The following is a 7500-nucleotide window of genomic DNA, read 5'->3' as shown; positions in this document are numbered from 1 at the left end:
CAGAAATAAAACCCAGAGACTGTACAAAGACTGCCACCAATGTAAAGGCAAAATGGTTACAACCAATCTGCTGTTTTACACAGACAACACCAATGCATGGCATACAGTCTTTTGTAATTATTTTGATTATATCACCAAAAAAGGGATCTGCAAAGGACGTCAAATTTGTGTTTTTGATGACGAGAGCAAACAAGACAGCAGGTTTCTCACTATAAATGTTTACAACACTGGCACAATAATGGTGCAGGGTAACCAAGCTGCTCTCAGTTCCTTTGAAAATGTATTTGACACACTAAAACATCAATCAGAATCCGAAACAGAAATAACCAAGCAAATCCCTGTATGTACAGAACCTTTTGTACCACCACCGTCTGGTCAGGCTCCCTTGGTCAGTCACACTCCACACTTGTCTGCTGCCATCCCTGAAAGTCTTGACCTCGAAACCGCAATAATGCAACTGAGAAACAGCATCTCTCTAATAGAAGTAGAGGTAGTGGAGCTAGGAGAAAAAGTTGAAAAATGCACACCCAACAGCTGCCACATGGACCTTCTAAAAGTCCAGCTAAGCCAAGCACAGAGGCAAATTGAGGAACTGATTCAAGACAAAGAAAAACTACACAAAGAGCTCACAGGACTTAAAGACACATTTAGAAATGACATTGTTATGATCCAACAGGAAATGAAAAAAGAACTTACAATTCTAAGAGAGGAGCTCTGCCTAAAAGATGGAATAATTGAATCTTTGAAAACATCACAACCCCCGACCCCACACAGAACTGTCTTCCACCACCCACCTACAGCCAACAAACCTTACCTGCTGTTGAAGAGACCAACCCTGTCCCACCACTGGACTGTAAAAACCACCCCACCCCCTCCAGAAAAAATACACACATACACCAACCAAGCTGGATAAAAACACCGAAGTGGCCATTCTCATTGACTCCAATGGAAAATTTCTCCAGGAAATAGATGACGCCTTTTGTCACCTCTCTGATCCCGAATTCGGCACACCAGCTCACATAATTATACACACCGGCACCAACGATCTGAGAAATGAACAAGAGCAGGTGGGAAACATCCTAAGCAGACTGGCAACCAAAGCATCCAACCTTTTCCCCAACTCCAGAATCACCATCTCTACCCTCCTACCCCGAAAAGACATCCATCCAGCAACAATCCATAGAGTGAACGCTGACATCTCCAGAGGCTGTGCACATCTTCCTAACTTCCTGCACCACAAACCGACTAAACCACAACAACCAGGCCACCAGTCACGGGGAGCAGCTCACCAGGCCCAGTCCCCAACAACGCAAGCGAAGAGAACCAACAAGCCTACAACACACAGAGCAGACCAGGACCGCTACCCAAAACCAACCCAGCACCCCTGCTCCGGTCAGGACCACCCACCACACCTGCACCCCTGCTCCGGTCAGGACCACCCACCACACCTGCACCCCTACTCCGGTCAGGACCACCCACCACACCTGCAGCCCTGCTCCGGTCAGGACCACCCACCACACCTGCAGCCCCAAACAGCCCACCGCTCCTCCTCCACTGGCCCACGGGACCTGTCCATCACTGACCACTACCTGCCTGACCATCTCAACCTAAGCCATCACACCCCGCTCGCTTGGCCGGACCACCATCCAACAAACGCACACCAGCAAAGAGCCACCCAGACTGGAGCGCAGCCATGCAGAGGTGCTGAAAGGGACAGAGTCACCTCAGATGGGTGAGATCAAACAGATGCTCCACTACATCTGTTCTAAACTCAGTTAAAAAAAAAAAAAAAAAAGCTGAAAGATGCATAAATCCATTTTGTATTAATGTCTAGATAATACTGTATATTGTCCCATTGTAAATGTTCTGTTTTCTGAAAGGTTTTTCTCATAGTAAACATGTATTTGTTAGTTTTCAATACTATGACCTCCCTTTCCATTAGCACTTGGAACATTCAAGGCCTCAACTCATCAGCCTTTGGCCTAAAATGTAAAAATAGAGAATTTCAAAACAGTATCAGAGATATTGACATAGTTATATTATTGGAAACATGGCACAAAGATATCACTCACTGTCCCCCAGACCACAAAGATATAGTAATACCCTCACAGAAACTCAGCGGTGTACAGCAGGGCAGAAACTCTGGAGGTTTAGTTATTTGGTATAAATCAAAATTAGATAGACATATAACTGTAATGAAAATGGGAAAATACCACGTATGGCTAAAAATTAAGAAAGATATTTTAAACTCACAAAAAGACCTTTTTCTCTGTGCAACATGCATCCCCCCTTATGAATCTCCCTATTATACTGAAGACACATTCTCTACATTAGAGACAGAAACCAGCCATTTCCAGACACAGGGAAATATTCTTGTTTGTGGAGACCTCAATGCACGCACAGGCACCCTAGATGATTTTATCAATGAAGATGGCAACAACTACATTTGTAACTCACTCAATATAACAAATAGCTCTATCCACACCTACAGAAAGAACTGTATAAACAATTATAAACAAACATGGCAGAGAACTCTTGCAATTTTGCCGCTGTCTTGGTCTTTATATCATCAATGGTAGGGTAAGAGGAGACACCTTTGGAAGACATACATTCTGCTTACCCCTTGGAGAGCACAGTGGACTATGTAATAACTGACATAGACCCCTTGTCAATTAGAGCATTCACTGTAAAGCCACTAACCCCCCTTTCGGATCACAGCCAAATTACTGTGTTCTTAAAAACAACAGATGTCAACACCCTTAAACCATAGCCCAGTAAGCTATTTCCAGTCAAAAGATCATTCAGATGGAATGAAAACAGCTCAGAAGAATTCAAGAAAGCCACAGTCAGTCACAGCATCCAAATTCACCTAAACTCCTTCTTAGATACTCCTTATACCCCTAATAAGGAGGGTATCAATCAGGCCGTGGAAGAAATAAACAGCATATTTGAAAAGACTGCAGAAAAAGCCAAATTAAAAAGAGCAAGAACAAAACCAAGACTTAAAAAAGAGGACACTTGGTTTGATGCAGAATGTCAAGCAATAAGAAAAGATCTCCGCAACTTATCTAACCAGAAACATGAGAGACCCAAATAATATATCAATTCGACTCTTATACTGTGAGGCACTAAGACAATATAAGCGCACACTTAGAGCTAAAAAAGCCCAATATACCTGCAATCAACTGACACTGATTGAAGAGTCAATAAAGACTAATACCTTCTGGAAAAATTGGAATCATCTGAAAAAAACAAATCACCAGGAATTAGTGATACAAGATGGAAATATTTGGACCAACCACTTCCAGACACTCTTTAAAAAGTAGAATCTGACCAAAACATAGATCAACTTAAAATAGATCATCATTAAAAAACTAGAACAATTAGAACTGTCAATCAAGAAGTATCAAAACCCACTTGACTTCCACATCAATGAACAGGAGCTCTTAACCCACATTGATAAACTAAGGCCAAAGACGGCACATGGCCCTGATGGCATCTTAAATGAAATGCTGAAATCAATGACCAAAAAATATCAATCTGCCATTCTTAAATTATTCAATATAATTCTTAGTGTGGGATACTTCCCTGATATGTGGAGTCTTGGATTAGTCACACCTATTTACAAAAGCAGGGATAAATTCGATCCCAACAACTACAGAGGTATTTGTGTAAACAGCAACCTCAGCAAGTTGTTTTGCAGCATTATTAACTCACGCCTTCTGAACTTCCTGATGAAACACAGTGTGTTAAGTCGTAGCCAAATTGGGTTCCTGCCCAATCACCGCACGACTGATCATATCTATACGTTACAAACCATAATTGAAAAACATACCCAAAATAGAAACAAAGTATTTGCCTGTTTTGTTGACTTTAAGAAGGCATTTGACTCTATTGGGCATTATGGTTTATTTAACAAATTACTGGAAAGTGGCATAGGCGGTTCAACATACGAAATTATAAAATCAATGTACTCGGGAGCTAAGTGTGGAATTAAAATAGGGTCCAAAAGAACAAGGTATATCTCTCAGGAATACGGAGTGAGACAGGGCTGCCCTCTAAGCCCAACGCTTTTCAACCTGTACATCAATGAGCTGGCAACAATGTTGGAAAAGTCACCAACACCTGGACTCATTTGTACGACTGTGAAGTCAAATTCCTGCTCTTCGCAGATGACCTAGTCCTTCTCTCAGCAACAGACAAAGGACTCCAGGATCAATTAGACCTCCTTCAAACATTTAGCCAGACTTGGGCACTAACCGTTAACATGGAAAAAACGAAGATATTAATCTTCCAAAAAGGCTCCAGGTAGAGGCCTGCGCGGGACAGATTTTCCAGTCCCGCGCCCGCCCGCTCCCGCAGTGTTCAGTCCCGCTCCCGCCCGCTCCCGCAAAGAATTATGATTTTCAGTCCCGCTCCCGCCCGCAACTGTAATACATTGTCCCGCTCCCGCCCGCAATTCCCGCATGATTCCGACGTTCACCTACTGCTCAAGACAGTTATTGACATTTGTTTGAGGAATTAAACACTGATTTCCTTCTGCGTCATACACGAGTGAGAATGACTTCCAAATATCTGATTTCAAAACTTTCGATTTTTTCACGGTGAATGTACCTCTCTTTAGACCAGCACTTATTTCTGAAGCATTGTGTGTTGTTTCGCTAGAGGAGCTCTGCTCTTCTGCCATGATCGGAGAGCAGAACGGAAGAGCCAGAATACGGAAGAGCAGAACGGAATCGGAAATGTGTGCGAGATTACACATCTGCAAATCTACATTCAAAAATGTTTATTAATAGATAGGCTACCAAATATAATATCCAGCACATTGTGTTATATATATGATATACATTGACCAATAGGTAATTTATGATTTTATTTTACATTTTAAAACACTTTTTTAATTCGCGGGACTGCCGCTTATCACTGCTCCCGCCCGCACCCGCGCTGTGCGCTCTCCCTCCCGCCCGCTCCCGCAAGGAGCTTTCAATATTTGTCCCGCGTCGCACTGCTTTGCGTTGGGTCCCGCGAGTCCCGCGGGACTCCCGCGGGAGTGCAGGGCTCTAGCTCCAGGTACCAGGGAAAATCGCACACATTTAAATTAGGACCAAATAATATTGAATATACCCTTGACTATACCTACTAGGGGTGTAACGGTTCATGTATTCGTATTGAACCGAAACGGTACAGGCGTCACGGTTCGGTGCATGAATTTACATGGAGGATTAATTAATGTCATGCATGACATTAATTAATCGTGTGCGGATTAATTAATGTCATGCGCAATTACTGTTAAGTAGCGAGAGTTACGGGAGTTCTTTAGCGACACCTAACGCTAATCTGTAGCCTCGCCTTAGCTCTGAAGCTCTGATTGGCGCCTATGTTTTTTTTCGTCAGGTCGTCAGTCGAGTCCGTCAGTCATTAGCAGCACTAAGGTTAGACCCACAAGAGTTAGAGGATCCGCTGGTCTATTTAAGATCGCAAGTTTGAGAACTTCAGTTACAGTAACGTTAGTACAGGCGAAAGAGTGGTGGATAAGATGAAACTGTGTGTCAGCGTTGTTCAGCAGTTATTGGGTATGTGAGTGGAATAAATGCTACACATATTCGAAGCCATCACCCAGATGATGTAGGCTACCAATCACTGAAACGAGGGGAAAAAAACTTCCCCTGCGCTTCAGCAGCCTTTGGATACACATACAAATAGGGCCAAAACCTATGGCTTAAATTAAATGATTTCGTAATGACAGAAAGCTATGTAAATCGCATGGTAATTACCTTTATGTTGGGGTAACTTGTAACTTCTCACATGAGGAGCTGGTAGTGTTAAGTGCATAGACAGTAAAATAAAGTGACAACGCTAACCAGGCTAATAAACAAACCATGCTACAGTGAGTTAACGTCAAAGGGCAAAGTCACGTGACTTCTAGTTGTAGTCTGTTTATGAAATGAAAGGAGCAATTTCGTTTTAAAAAAAAAAGCAAAATAGTGTGATATTTTCACAGTTAGTAGGCTAGATTATTACTTTACACACAATGAAAAATATTGAGGCAAATTGTAGACCCTTCCATATACAACTAAACACAGATGTTGAAGGTCTTGCTTAAGTGGATTTTTAAAAATCATTTTTATGTAATTTGCACTTTCAGAAATAAGAGATGCTGTAGGCCTATTTTCAGTTTTATAGCTGATTGTCTTATTTTGTTTACAAGTTACAGATGGAGTCTGGGTACTTATTGTACTGTTTAGCCTATATCTTACACACTTCAGGCTGTTGCAGATAGCTCAGGGAAGAGACTGTATGACACTAGGTGGTACAGCCTGAGACATGCACAATAAAAAAAATGCTTTCTGCATTTTTGTTTTGCTTTTCCCTCCATTGTACCGAACTCGTACCGAACCGTGATGTCCGAACCGAGGTATGAACCGAACCGTGACTTCTGTGTACCGTTACACCCCTAATACCTACCTTGGCCTCAGAATCAATTACAGAGGCACCTTCAACATGGCTGTAAATGACCTAAAAGACAAAGCACGCAGGGCTCTACATGCCATAAAAAGACAAATAGCTTTTGAAATACCAATCCAAATTTGGCTGAAGATATTCGAATCAGTGATAGAGCCAATTGCCCTTTATGGCAGTGAGGTGTGGGGTCCACTTGCAAATCAAGAATCAGATAAATGGGACAAACATCCAATTGAGACTCTGCATCTTAAGTTTTGCAAAAACATTCTTAAAGTCCACCGACACACAACAAACAATGCATGCAGAGCTGAATTAGGCCAATATCCACTCTTGATTAAAATTAGGAAAAGAACAATTAAATTCTGGAAACACCTAAAACTCAGTGACCAACACTCATTCCATCATAAAGCCATGCGTGACCAAGAGTTGAGCAAAGGAAATACTTCCTCTCCCAACCTGCTCTTGAGTCATTCTGCTCCTCTAACACACACTGATTCAGTAGGTATTCAGGACCAGATACAAATTGAACATACTGAAATTAAGCAAATTTCTCCTATCTTAAAAGACAAATATTGTCAATATTGGCAATCCAAAGCCAAGACACAAAGCAAGAGGCAATGCTACTTGGCATTGGACAGAGGGTTTGTCTTAGCAGACTACCTTACAAATATAAAAGACACAAACTTAAGGAAAACACTAACCAAATATAGACTCAGTGAGCACCGATTAGCCATTGAAACCGGGAGACACAAAAAAACATGGCTCCCAAGTAATGAACGTCTATGCCAGCAGTTCAAAGACAGTGTTGTCGAGACAGAGCTACACTTTCTGACCGAGTGCAACTCATTTCAGTCAGTTCGTGATCTCTACTTTCCAAAATTTGATGAGAAACACCCTGGATTTAATTCTTTAACAAACCTAAATAAACTACCATACTTGCTAGGAGAGAAAAAGAACAGCTGTCTCAAAGCTGCACAATATGTTTTCACCTGCCACCAGCTGAGGGACAATGAGTGACACACACACACACACACACAC

At 42.0% G+C, this 7500-nt stretch overlaps 1 protein-coding gene across 1 annotated transcript in view; it reads right to left on the bottom strand.

The window, feature by feature from the left end:
• Positions 1 to 7500, bottom strand: part of dnah5l (dynein, axonemal, heavy chain 5 like) — a 122549-nt gene that overhangs the window by 67986 nt on the left and 47063 nt on the right. The window lies entirely within an intron of this gene.

Source organism: Alosa pseudoharengus, unplaced genomic scaffold (genome assembly GCF_046254945.1).
Source record: "Alosa pseudoharengus isolate Yale_2024_CS ecotype anadromous, Long Island Sound unplaced genomic scaffold, YU_APseudo_1.1 YU_APseudo_1.1_scf_18, whole genome shotgun sequence".
NCBI lineage: Eukaryota > Metazoa > Chordata > Actinopteri > Clupeiformes > Clupeidae > Alosa > Alosa pseudoharengus.
This window is presented reverse-complemented; position numbering and strand designations above follow the sequence as displayed.